Source organism: Neofelis nebulosa, chromosome 7 (genome assembly GCF_028018385.1).
Source record: "Neofelis nebulosa isolate mNeoNeb1 chromosome 7, mNeoNeb1.pri, whole genome shotgun sequence".
Lineage (NCBI taxonomy): Eukaryota > Metazoa > Chordata > Mammalia > Carnivora > Felidae > Neofelis > Neofelis nebulosa.
The window spans coordinates 72256437-72270957 of record NC_080788.1 but is presented as its reverse complement, the minus strand read 5'-3'; the positions used below and the strand labels follow the sequence as shown (position 1 = coordinate 72270957).

At 40.9% G+C, this 14521-nt stretch overlaps 1 long non-coding RNA gene across 1 annotated transcript; it reads left to right on the top strand.

Annotated features, from left to right (window-relative positions):
• The first annotated feature begins 7435 nt into the window (after window positions 1–7435).
• On the top strand, window positions 7436–9831 carry LOC131516845 (uncharacterized). The gene is made up of 2 exons (XR_009264261.1): window positions 7436–7812; window positions 9668–9831. It is a non-coding gene; the product is annotated as an uncharacterized LOC131516845 (long non-coding RNA).
• Window positions 9832–14521: the final 4690 nt, after the last annotated feature.

Here is a 14521-nt window from a genome sequence, read left to right as displayed (position 1 = left end):
TTAAGCCTTAGTGTGTCCATAATTTTGACATTTTAGATGGTCAAACAACAGTGATACATACAAAGCATCAGTAATGTAATTATAATTAAAAAGGAACACATAAGAACAATAATAAGTATGATTATTTGTAATCCAGATCTTAGAAGGGGAGTCCTGTGGGGAGTCAACTGAAAAGGTCTGAAAACTTAAAATTAAACTGAATTAGAGGGCTGAAAGAAACTCCTTTTAATGATGGCCAGTTTAAGTTTCCAATTCAGCCTGCTATGAGGTGTTAATCTAGTTGCGCAGCAGGAAGTATTAGCGATGGCACAGACTCAGTCAACAGCCAGGAAGTAATCCAAATCTCTTTTGTTGTCTTGTACAACTCAGGCAAGGGAATCTAGAGACCACTGAGCTCTAATGGCCCTAGCAGTGGATCAGGCTATTCTTTTTTTTTTTCTTTTTAAAGTAGGCTCCAAGCCCAGCAGGGTCACAACCCTAGATCAAGACCTGAGCTGAGATCAAGAGTCGGATGCTTAACCAACTGAGCCACCCAGCACCCCCCCCCCACCCCCAGATCTGGCTATTCTATTAACAGTCTAGGGCAGATTCTTAACCATGGCCTCATTTGCAGCAGATCCTGCCAGGAAAAAGATGGGAGATATTGTCCCATTCTTTTCTGACTGTCTAGGCAGGTAAATGTCCAAGGTTGTCACTTATAGGCACTGGCAAAAATATATTCTGTGGGAGTGCAAAATATTCCTTTTTAAGTCTGATTATCAACAGACTCATTTGTAGGTATGGAGGGTAAGACAGGAGAAAACCAGGGGTCTATTTTATTCAAGCAGCCAGATAAATGCTTCTTTTGATATCATAGCTTAGTTGAAAGAACCTTGTGCAAAAGAGGGTCTTACAGCCAGAAGAGTCTGTTGGAAAACTAGTCAGGCTCCAATGTGTTTTTATAAGGCAAGGGCTAGTGGCAGATAATTCTTTTTTTTTTTTTTTAATCTTTTTTTTTTTTTGGTTTATTTATTTATTTTGAGAAAGAGAGAGAGAGAGAGAGCACAAGCGGGGGAGGGCAGAGATAAGGAGAGACAGAATCCCAAGCCGGCTCCTTGCCATCAGCACGAAGCTGGACTGGAGCTCAAACTCACAAACCAAACCGTGAGATCATGACTTGGTCAAGAGTCAGTTGCTTAACCGACTGTTCCACCCAGGCACCCCTGGCAGGTAATTCTTGATGAAGTTTAGAACAAGATTGGAGGGTGACTATCCATGGGAGATGTTGCCCAGGTCAGTTCTTGGGCAGGGATTAGGGTAAAGCAAGGAGAGTTTCCCTTTCGAAGGAGGTAAGGCTATTTTAACATGGTAAGTAAGGTCAAAAGGGGCTGTCTGATTTATGGTGACATTGGAGAGAAAAGAGAGGTTGTAAACAGGGATGACCGAAGGGGCACTGTATCCTCCATAGCCTGTAGTGGCCTGATGGTGGCAGATCCAACAGTCAGAAAGATTTCCTGCCTGTGCTAAACTCTGGGATATTTGTGTGACTGTTTTTCCTCTGTGACAAAACAGGGAGGAGGCATCAAGTCAGGAAAATAATTTCTTTAAATGAAATAAAGGAAAAGAAACTAAAGGAGGATAATAGCAGCACCAATTTAAGAGTAAGAAGATACTATAGTAGTAGAATGGGTTTTTAGCCAAAGGAGGGATTTTTACCACCAGTGGAGAATCCCAACTTTGTGTGAAAGAGCAAAGATCATAAGGATTCTTAGAAGGAACAATAATCTAAGAATTTCAACCAGCTTAATTGTCTTCATATATCATTGCAATAACTGGCATCTCTGGATTTTGTTTTGTTTTGGGAAGTGGCAAACAATAATGTAATTAGAATAACGTAATCAAAGAGCTTTCAGCAGTAAAGGGAAATCAAAGAGCTAAACAGTGGGTAATAACTATGACAAAGGATTGATACACTAGTCTGGTCCTGACTCTTGCAAAAGCAGTTTACATCAGATGCTGGTGGCTTCCAGTCCAGGACTCAAAGAGTCATTTGGAATAAGTTTAAGTTTTCTGGAAATTCTTAGTTGGCTGCCTCTGGTAGGTAGAGAAGACCATTTAGGAGGAGGAGCCTTTTCTAAATGAGAAATATGAATCCATGAGTCAGTGTTTCCTCAGCTTGGCAGCATAAGGACTGGTTAATTAATACCTGGTATGTCCCCTTCCATCAGGGCTTTAGAGCATCCTTATGAAGGTGTCTTTTTCAGCGAACATAACCTCCAGGTTGGAGGTCATGATGGTGTATGTCTTTGTTTCCCCAGGGCAAGTTATGTAAAGATTGTTCTAGAAGCTGGGAGTTAGCCTTTATTTTCAAAGAACATTTTTAATGTGTATTTATTTTTGAGAGAGAGAGACAGAGTGCTAGCAGGGGAGGGGCAGAGAGAGAGGGAGACACAGAATCCCAAGCAGGCTCCAGGCTCCAAGCTGTCAGCACAGAGCCCAACGTGTGGCTCCAACCTATGAACCGTGAGATCATGACCTGGGCCGAAGTCAGAGGCTTAACTGACTGAGCCACCCAGGCACCCCAAGAAGCTGGGTGTTAGCCTTTAAAGCTTTAACAAGTTCCTTGCACTACATTAGGAATTTCCTTTAAGCAAAACTAGTTGATACATGCTTTTATCTAGCCTCATAAGCCTGCCAGTAGTAAGTTCAATAAGAGATTATCTGTTCTTTCCAGGACAAGTTAAGCAAGACCAGTTGCAGAACTTTAGGCCAAGGCAGTTTAAAAGACTCTATTAGTTTAGCTAATTTAATGATTCCATTAATACATTCTATCAATCCTAAAGATTGGGGTTGATAAGCACAATGGAAATGCTGCAGAATGGGCCACATTTTGCAGATAGATTGGATTACTCAGCTAGTAAAATGAGATCCCAAATCGCTATGAAGTTCAGAGGGAACTCTCCAGGTAGGAATAATCTTTTCTAACAATGTCTTGCCTGCTGCTCTGGTGGTGGGTTTCCAACATGGAAATGAACTCAACCTACCTACTGAGAAAACATATAAATCATTGCTAGTATATATTTATATTTATATCCTTGGCAGGGCAGCAACAGGATGAAATCCATTTGCCATAGCATGAAAGGTCCAGAAGGCAAAGGGGAATGTCCCATACAAGTATGAATAGGCTTTCCAGAATTCTGTTTTGGGTAAATCTGACAACTAGGGTATACCTGTGAGATGATTTTTGGTGATGGCTTCTAGTAGTATTGTCTTCCCAATGAGGCCATCTTATCAGTATTCTAACGTGTCAAATCATGTATATATTGCGGGACATGTCTCTGTAGGCAATCGGAGGATGGGTTGATAGGATTTATCCATTGATTTTATCTGAGGTCAGATTTATAACCTTGTTCCGTCCATTTCTTTCTATTTTGCCAAACAGTTAACTGTTGGGCTTCTGTTATTTTACGTTTTTGATTGTCAGCAAATTCAGGAGACATGGAAGTTTCAGGTGCCTTTATTAAAGGTGAGGGCTGACTTAAAGCTGCTGAGTTAGTAATTGCATCAGGCAAATGACTTCCTTTGCTTTTCTCTGTTTGCCATAGAGTGTCCTAGAATTTTAATGATCACCAAATCTGGGTAGTTGAATAACATTTAAAAAATTTGTAATGTTTATTTATTTGGGGGGGGGGAGGCAGAGAGAGAGGGAGACACAGAATCCAAAGTAGGCTCCAGGCTCTGAGCTGTCAGCACAAAGCCCAACGTGGGGCTCAAACTCATGAGCTGTGAGATTATAACCTGAGCTGAAGTTGGACACTCAGCCGGCTGAGCCACCAGGCACCCCAGATACCATTTAATAGATCTAATACATAAGAACTATTTTTTATTTTCTGTTCAGAAGAAGTCAAGAAACCTCTTTGTTTCCAGAGCATACCAAAATCATGAGCAACACCAAAGGCGTATGTACTATTGGAATAGATGTTAGCAGCTTTATCTTTACCTAGAAAATAGGCTCTAGTTAAGGCAAAGACTTCTGCCTGCTGAACAGAAGTGGCCGTTGGTATGGGTTTAGCTTCAGCGGTTTCAGTTAGATATTATAGCATAAGCGTCTAGATAGAGACCGGTTTTATCCTTTAAATAGGATCTGTCAGTAAGCCAGATTAATTCAGCATTCTTGAGATAAATTTCCTATAAATCAATCCAAGGGGTTAAAAGTTGATTAGTCAGCCTTAAACAGTCATGAGAGGTTTCATCAGTTGGCGGAGGAAGAAGTGTGGCTGGGTTTAAGGTGTTACAGGAAGCAATGGTCATGGTGAGGGGGTGGGGAGCAAAAGTCCTTCATTGGAGGTTAGCCTGCTGGTAGATAAGAGCTGAGTGTGAGGAGAGTGAAGCAAAGCTTCTACTGAGTGGATGGTAACTAGAGAACCCATCACTCTTTCTTTTATGTGTTGCGGCAAGTTGGCAGTAGCTGCTGTTGGCCTCATATGAGGAGGGAGGACCTTAGCTACTAGATCTAATTGTTGGCTCTAATAACCTATGGGCCTATGTTGATCCCCATGGCATTGAGTAAGTACACATATGGCATTTCCCATAATTTTGTGGAAAAAAAGGAAAAAAGCAACTTGTAATTAAGATGACCCAGTGCAGGTAAGTCATGAAGGCTGTCTTTAATGAGGAATCTTGAGCCTTTTTGACCAGATGAGAAGTTTAGTCCAATCAGCTTTAGGAAGAGTATAAACACTGGGCTATGGCAAAAAACAAAAACAAAAACAAAAACAGTGAAATCCAGTTCCTACACTACACTGCTAGTCTCCCCGATCCTCTGAGCTTTTTGTGCTATGGCAAGGGAAGGATAAAATGCCCTGACTCCTGTCTGGATCTAGATGGAGGCCATGATCAATAATTAGATGCCCCAGTATTTAACTTGAATTTGCAACTCTGGAGTTTCTCTTTTGACATTTTATGCCCTTTTTTTTTTTTTTTTTGCTAATTCTCAGAGGAGATGGACAGTGTCTTCCAAGGATGTCTCTTCTGAGGGGGAACAGAGGAGGAGATCATACACATATTGCAAAAAGGAAGAATTCTGAAAAAAAAAATGATATCAGCAAATCAGCCTTCAGAATTTGAGAAAAATAGGTAGGGCTTTTGGCAGAGCCCTGAGGCATAACAGTCCAGGTAAATTGTTGATTTTCCCATGTAAAGGCAAACAGGTATTGGCTTTCAGGGTCGGTACGAAGATCTATGACAGTGAAGGTTGTGCTTTCTGGAGATAAGACTGAAAGTAGAGTATGAAGATTTGGCACAACTGGGTGCTGAAGAATAACAATATTGTTGATAACTCTTAACTCCTGAACAAACCTCCATTCTCTTCCATGGGATTTTTGTACAGGAAGGAAGGGGATATTACAAGGGCTTGTATATTGAACAGTTAGGCTTTGTGTGTGTTTAAAAAAAATTTTTTTTGGCCTTATTTAATATATTCCTCAATTATGGGCTTGATTCCTTGAACAGCCTCTGTATATAATGGATGTTGGCAGGGGCACCTGGGTGGCTCAGTCGGTTAAGTGTCTGACTTCAGCTCGGGTCATGATCTCACAGTTTGTGAGTTTGAGCCCCACATCAGGCTCTGTGCTGACAGCTTAGAGCCTGGAGCCTGCTTTGGATTCTGTGTCTCCCTCTCTCTCTGCTCCTCCCCTCTCATGCTCTGTCTGTCTCTCCTTCAAAAATAAATAAATAAAAATATTTTTTAAAATGGATGTTGGTAAATATTTGTCAGAGGCTTTCTTTCATCCACTAGAATTTTTATAGGTGGTGCAGAGTGGATGTGGCCTCTATCAGTGGCATTTTTTTTGCCAAAAGTTTCTCATGGATAGATCTTGGAGACAGATGGGTGTATGAGCTATGTTATTAAAGAACACAGGGACAGGGGATGCCTGGCTGACTCAGTCCATGGAGCATGCAACTCTTGATCTCAGGGTTGTGAGTTTGAGCCCCACGTTGAGTGTAGAGATTACCTAAACATTTAAAAAAAAAACAATCTTAAAAAAAAAAAAAAGATAAAGAACACAGGGACAGTAACCAAGAAATCATCTTGAGATTTTTCATCAGGTTAAAATTTAAAAATATTTCCTTTTTTTGGAAAAAAGATGTGTGTCAATTGTTGTAATTGCATGTTCCTAATTTGGGTTGCTTATACTTGAATATTTAGGGCTTGTGTGGGTTTCTTTTTTGTATCTTTTTGAATAGCTTTGGAGAGCTGCCCAGCAGTAATTGACTAGGTCATGGAGTTTCATAGTAACCCAGTTAAGTTGCAGGGGTGGTTTTTGTTTTTGTTTGGTTTAAGTTGCAGGTTTTGAAAAATTAATTAATTAATTAAAAATTTTTAAATCTGAGTTGCAGGTTCCTCTTGCAAACCTTCAATAAAAGCACAATTTAACAAGGTGGAGGTGTGATGGTCAACTTTTTCAATGCCAGATGATTGCTTAAAAATGTTCTCACATCTTTCAAAATCATACAAAACCCATTCATCAGATCTTTGGACACATTTTTTGGATTTTTTTTTTTCCCAGTCAATAGTATGGGGAAAACCATCAAGAATCTCTTTGTGGAGTCTTGTAGCTAATTTTGAGGCTTCTTTCATGTCTACAGCCTTTTTGTGGGGAAGTCCAATAAAAGATCTGTCCATACTCCTTTCTGCATCCATTCTCTAGCAAGTCTTTCATCTACTAACATGAGAATGAGCTGATAAAGATCAGAGAATCCTGGCTTATAAATTTGGACTACAATCAAGAATTGTCTAGCAAACCCAATAGGGTTTTCTCTAGGGTTAGGAAACTCCTTGCTAATAGCTCATAGTTCAGCTTTACTCCAAGGAGAACAAGAGAGCTGGGATCCTAAAATATCATCTCCTGGCTTAACTATAAAAGATGCTACAGGTAGGGGTGGGTCCTGAGAAGTCTCCAGATAATCATAGAAAGGAAGTTCAGCAAGAAAATGAGAGAGGGATGGTGGACAGATAAGCAGTGGGGAGCAAATGGAGGGAGTGATGGAGCTGCAGAAGACTCTTCGAGTTTAGTAAGTCTCTGAGACAATTCAGAATTTGCCTTAGTTTAGAATTAGTATCCTGGAAGGAAGCAATTTTTGAGTCATGAACACATTTTGAAGACTTGAAATGATAATTAAAATAAGCTTCCCATGGGGCACCTTGGTGGCTCCATTCGGTTGAGCACCCGACTCTTGATTTCAGCTCAGGTCATGATCCCAGGGTCATGGGATCAAGCTCCACATCAGGTTCCTTGCTGAGTGTGGAACCTGCTTCTGATTCTCTCTCTCTCTCTCTCTCTCTCTCTCTCTCTCTCTCTCAATCTCTTCCTCTGCCCCTCTCCCCTGCTCACTCTCTCTCTTTCACACAAACAAATTCCTCATATGGATTATTTAGTCTTCTATTCTTTCTCTAATTGATTGCACATATAAACTAACATAGGAATTTTGAAAGAGCCCCAGGTTGGCCAATTAAATTTTAAATCATCCCAGGTAATCATTGTCCAGAGAGACAGGAATTTGCAGGATGAGGGCCCATAATTCTTATACATAAAACCAGTAGGATTTCCAGACGAAGGCTGCCCAGCAGCCTATCTCTCAAAAAGCAAACTGCATTTTCAAGAGGAACTAAGTACTCACCAGGGCAACAGACAGGAAGTGAAGTCCTGAGAACAAAAGTGGCAACAGAGGACACTCAAAGCAGAACCTCAGACTGGGAAATTTGGATTACAAGAAGACTCATCAGACTCTGACTGGGACCACTGGGGAGATGACAGGGCATGACGGACCCTTGTAAGTACCTCATTTGAATCTATGAGAGAGCCAGAGGAGGGAGATGAGATGCTCTCTGGTCCCACTTCTGACGTCATGTAATGTCAAACAAAATTTGCAGTGAAGCTGCAAGGCAAACAAAAATTTATTTGGGGACTTAAGAATTGCAATTTGGGAGACACAGATTGGGAGAAAATCCAAATTGTGCTCTGCTGATGGGTAAAAGCAGTGGGTCTCTAATGGCAAAAAAAGAGCATTCCAAGATGGCTTACATAAATTGTTTTGCAAAATTATAATTGGCTAAAAGAGTCTAATTCCTGTTGAATTCCAGCTTTCCATCTGGGGCTGCAAGAAGCAGTATATTGCAGTTTGGCAATGAACTATATTTATTATTATTTTTGAGAGAGAGAGAGAGAGAGAGAGAGAGAGAGAGAGAGAGAGAGAGAGACATAAACATATAAACATTCTGGTCACCAAAGAAATGTACTGTTAATGTGACAGGCAAAGACAGTTTACCAGACTGCTCCTTGGCCAGGATGACATTACCTTTAGAACTTCACAACATACTTTATTCTGAATTCAAGTTCATCAACCCACCTCCAGCACAATCACTTAGACCCCCAATCTCATTGGTTTCACCCATGGCCCAGAGAAGAGTCTACCCTATGAGACTCAGCAGGCCTCCTCAGACCACATCTTTATCTTGTGGCCTATCCAACAAGAGGACTCAGGGTCCAGGTCACATCAGACCCTACCTTGAATCCCATCCTACCCCTAACCTTGGCTAGTTTACATCTCTTACTGCCTACCTCACAAGTTTTTGACCTCTAAAGGGCACAGACTCAGGCATTTTGAGTGTGTATATCTGCTGCACTGTGAACACTGTATACAGCAGATACTTAACGGTCAAATATATGAAATGTTTATTATTTCTCTTTAAGCCATCTCAAGCCAAGTCCCCATACTCTAATCATTTATGACCATTTTGATCTGTTTTCAACATCCCAGTCAAGAGGTTCCCAGTTTCTCAGTTTACAGTGCACTTAGTATCTCAGCAATTTTTTATAGCCCCCTTAGTTCAAAATAAATACTTAACACATTTACTTTTTAAGTAGTTGGTTCCTAACAACTTAGCAACCATTTAGAAAAAATAATACACACACTGAATGAAAAAAAATATTTGTTTATATTTCTTAGATAACTGCAAATAATCCCTAAGGGGATGTGTGTGCCTGTTGGGCATTGAACAACTTCTCAAACCTTGGAATCCAATACTGCTACCCTCATTTCCTGTTCTGGGATAATTTTCATGCAGTACTTATTTTTTTTATCAGAGGGACCTCCTAAAACCCAACTTCACAAAGATATTTTGTCATCAAAAGGAATGTTGCAACAATCTAATGTTCATATTATGAGTTACTTTGAACTGGTAGTTTGCAGAGTATACAGAGATATTGAATATGGCTGTGTTTCCCTTAAAATCTTTAAATATCCCATGGTACCCCTGAGAATTTGTACCGGGGCACTGAGTTTGGAAACTATGGCTCCAGTCACTCCATGCCACTTCCATTCCCGAGTTTATGTAGTATCGATGAGTAGACTCTGTACTCAAACTACCTGTGTATGAATTCCTTCTCCACCCCTTACTTACTGGCTGTGTGATCCAAGGCAAGTGAAAGTCTCATTCTGCCTCAGTATTCTCATCTGTAAGGTAGTGATAATAACAATACTTACTGTTGTTGCAAGAAGTGTATAAAATGCTTGTTAAGTGTTTAGATAAGTGCCTGGAATTACAGTAATTATAATTATAGTAAATTATAGTAAATGTTGGCTATTATTATTCCCCCATTGTCTCTTTTCTTTCTGGTTTCTCTAGGTCCGCCTAACCATAAATGGGGTAAGAAGAACAACCAGAGGTGCACCCAGCCCATCAACATCAACTCTTATTGTGCACTGTTCAAAACAGTAACCACTAGCCAAATGTGGCTATGTAAATGTAAGAACATTAAGATGAAATAAAAACAAAAATTCAGTTCCTTAGTTATACTAGCCACACTGCAACTGCTCAACAGCCAGATGAGGCTAGTGGCTACCATTATCCATGGTAGAGAAACATTTCCATCATCACAGAAATTTTTATTGCACAGCATTGTTCTTATCTTTTCTAGACACTGCTACCCTGTATGTACCTAAAAGAAGCTAGAACTATGTCCATGAGGTCATGGGTTCAAGTCCTGCATTGGGCTCCACACCCAGCACGGAGCCTACTTAAACAAGAACAACAATAAACAACCAGACTATACCCTCTCCCACCTCACCCAAACTCCCATACTACCCTGCATCTTATTAACTCACTCACTCTGGGTATAACTGAAAACATTCTTTGCCCTGGAAATGGAGTCAGGAACTGTGCTCTTTTCACACAAGTGTAAACTACCACTTCAGGAAAGGGGAAAGAAGAAACAGGGTATATGAAGAAGAGAAATCAAATTGGGACACTGTGGGTCACAGAAGCCAGGCCGATGTTTCTCACCCTATTCTCCACCATCTATTTAGCAACAACTTGGAAGGTTGGAAGGTTACTACTTGGCTGAAAGCCTGAAGAAAAAATGCTTCCAAATCTTTACAGTTTCTTTATATTCTCCGGTCATAGACTTTTATGAAATATTCCCCTCAAAATTCATTACGTTAAAGCTTTTACCTTGTAATCCCAATGTGACTATTTGGGGATAGGGACTTTAAAGAGGTAATTAAGGTTAAATAAGGTCATAAGGGACCCTAATCCAGTATGACTGGTGTCATATAAAAAAAGGAAGAGACACCAGGTATATGGGTGCACAGACAAAAGGCCATGTGAGGACACAGTGGACAAGGCAGCTATTTGCAAGCCAAGGAGAGAGGCCTGTAGACACCTATATCTTGGATTTCAAGCCTCCAGAACTGTAAGAAAATAAATTTCTGTTGTTTAAGCCACTGGTCTGTTGTATTTTGTTATGGCAGCCCTGGCAAACTAATACACCTCTCTAGTGTAAGTGAGAAGACCCCAGCCCACAAGTAAGATGGCACATACCAGGGATAATATTGACACTATTCACCTGGATCGCACAGGAATCAACCAAGCAGCCAACACCAGCCATAAACACCTGATGCCAGCCACACTGGAGTACCTCAGCTGGATATTCATCCTGGTTGGGACCGCAGGTGACAGTATTACTCAGTACACAAATTCACCTCAAGATGGTGCTTAAGTTTGTTCATTCATTAATTTAATAGCCATTTATATAGCAACTTCCATGTGCCAGGCATTGAGCATAAAAAAAGACTCCATCCCAAATATCGTGTATTCTGCCACCTCTGTGCTTCTTCCTTTTTCATTCTGGCTGGCAAATGATGTGAGTGCAGAAGCATTAAACCGTAAGTCAGAGGAACTGGACTTTTCGCGCCATTTCAATCTCTCACTTAGTTTAAGTAACTATAGCTTACAGAGCCTCCGTTTCTATATCTATAAAATATAGTCTTGCCTTCCCTGTCCATCTTGTAGTGGGTTTTGAAATCAAAATATAAAAGTGCTTTATTAACTGGGAGCAAGTTACAGATAGTATCATTACTTTTTGTAATTCTCTGCCTGTTGATCTACTGGAGACAGAGCTCAAATCCAAGTTATCCATGCACAATAATATAATAATCCTCCTTTATAGTTCTAAAGTTTTCTCTGGCTGCTCTGGCTGGAAGTGATTTCTTCTTTCCCTGAACTTGGATGATACTGTTTAACTCATTTGGTGTGGAGCACATTTTGCATCATGAATTTCTCGTACTCATATTTTTCCACGTAATAAAAGATATTCATGTTGATATTTTGTACGGTGACTTTTCACATTATGTCTCCCTAACAAAAGTGTGCGTTTCTTAAGGAGTGTCTTTCACAAAGAGTAGATATTTAACAAATATGTGTAGATGTATCAATCGTTTCAATTTTACCATCTGTAGTAGGTCAAAAAGCATGGCCACCATACTTCGCAGCTCCTCCCATCAAGGTGTGAAGTCCATTTCCCCATGCCTTGAACCTGGGCAGCCTTATGACTTGCTCTAACCATTAGATGTAGTAGGGATGAAGTTGTGCTAATGCTGGAGCTAGGCATAAAGATGTCTTAGAGCTTCTCCTTTCACCCTGTTGGACCATTGCCCTAAGCACCGCCATGCCATAAAGAAGCCCCATCAGGCCAGCACATTCAGTTGCCAGACATGTAAGTAAGGCCATCTTGGACCATTCTGTTGTTACCAGTCACCACTGCACACTCATGAATGAGCCTGGGTAAAACCAATGAAAGAACCATCCAGCCAACATGCAGAATCAGAAGTTAAAAACATACACCACTTTGTTTGGCGCTGTTTGTTGTGCAGCAACAGACAGCTGAAGAGCAGAAGTATTTCTTCCCTCCAGGTAGGTAGGATTTTTCTCCTATCTCTTTTATGGCCCTTCTCACAAATTACTACCTTGCTTTCTGGGTAATTACCTTCTGACCACTACCAGATTGTAATGTCATTGAGGGTGAAACAACTTATTGGCTTTAGATTTCTCCTAAAATACTATACCCAGAACTGTAGGTAGTAGGTGATGAGTCCATTTGCAGAATAAGTAATGGCTCCTTCCAAGGGAGTCTTGAAATTCAAGTCCCAGAGGAGTTTATTATAAAGTGGTTTTCATTATGATAGCACTTAGACAGCCACTGTCTTAACTCTGTCCCACAGCTTTATAGGGGTGGTTAGTGTGTGGGTAGAGGTTAGTATGGCATGGAAAGGGAGCTTTAACAGGACATTATTCAGGGATTATTCCATCACACCTTCCTTCAGTGCCCCCTATACCTGTCAGAACATGCTTTATATTGGTTAACATTTACTTCTCCTTTTGCTTCTCTAGCCACACACCCCTATATTTAACCTATAATGAAAACATCACCAGGAGCCCAAACTACTAAATGAATAAGCCATTTTACTATTCCATCCCTTTAAGATCCTTGGTAATGTATCCAATTATCCCTCTCTCCCACTTTTTTTATAAAGATAAAACTAGATTTAAAAAGGCACCAAATATGGCTTTGTCGACAGTGGAGAGTCATAAAAGGACAGATTTGGGAATATATGTATAAGCAATGTACAAATAATGAGCGCTGCTCCATTCTAGAGTGAACACTTGAACTTCCGTGCCAGAAACACCAGAAAGAGCAGTAAACTGGCCTGTCCCCCTGTAGAGCCACAAGCCCTTCCTCTTTTGTATCCAGAGGTTCCTTGGTTCATTAAACGCCTGTGGGACCCAACTGGTGGATGGATACCAGTGTCTAAGTAGAAGCTGGTATCCACAACCTGGGAAAGTTGTGTCTAAAAATCAGAACCCAAGTAAAGTCTCCAGTTCCTGTAGCAGTCACAAATGCTGGGACAGCAGCAGTTCCTTTATCATTAAATATGTGGGGTAGGTTGTACTCCCTTCAGTGTTAGGCTCAGTGGAGAGGCTTCTGGCCAAACTGGCCATGGTCCTTAGAGTTATTTTTTCAATTCCTTGTTGCTTCCCAGTTGTAAGGCAGTTACAATTTGAGCTATGACAAGGGGAAAACCCAGGTGCCATTCGGGCTCTCATAGAGACCACATGAGTTTGGAGGAGGAGGCTGGTGGGGGCACTATCCCCAACGGTTGGGTCCAGTGGATACTAATAGACCTCAGAGTTCTCCTTTGGTTTCTGGGAAGGGTGAGGTAGAACCCTCAGCTAAAGGGTTCTTTAGGAAAAGGCAGCCATGCTAGCATTATTTTCAGTTAAGGAGCCTCTACATTAAATAGACCTGACCTAAAATGTCACATCTGTACCAATCAGATTTTTACCATGACCATGAACTGGAACCATCTCCCTTGACCTCCTAGTATTTCCTTCTCCTATGACAATGGGGTCCTTTCCATTTGCACTTGCTCAATTAGAGGAAATTATGTCAGTAACACCAAAAACAAGGAAGATCTCTTTAAGGTGACTCACTTTTAGTCTATCATCCATCATTAATCCCAAAATAATGGTCTATTCACCCTACACTTCTATGATTAAGGAAATTCTCCTAAATTATTCTTTTTTTTTTTTTAACGTTTATTTATTTTTGAGACAGAGAGAGACAGAGCATGAACGGGGGAGGGTCAGAGAGAGGGAGACACAGAATCTGAAACAGGCTCCAGACTCTGAGCTGTCAGCATGGAGCCCGATGCAGGGCTCGAACTCACGGACCACGAGATCATGACCTGAGCAGAAGTCGGCCGCTTAACTGACTGAGCCACCCAGGCGCCCCTATTCTTTTTTTTAAACATTTATTTATTTGGAAAGAGAGAGAGCATAAATGGGGTAGAGGCAGAGAGAGAGAGAGAGAGAGAGGATTCCAAGCAGGCTCCTCGGCGCTGTCAGCCCAGAGCCCGACACAGAGCCGGAACTCACAAATCTGGAGATTACGACCTGAGCGAGAGCCGGAAGTTTAACCTATTATTCTTTACATAACAAGGGGCTGTTCACCTTGACTTTTGCCCCTGCTCTATCTTGAAACTCTCAACAAAGTTGAAAGAACAAAGTAAAAAGTTCCCTAAGGGTGGGGGGAATCCTACATATGTTATCTCTGTCTAGGTACCCATTTAGTAGAGCACTTCAATAGGTTTGAAAATTGCAGGTATTCCCTACTTTTTGTAAGTTCAAGTTATGCCACTTTGC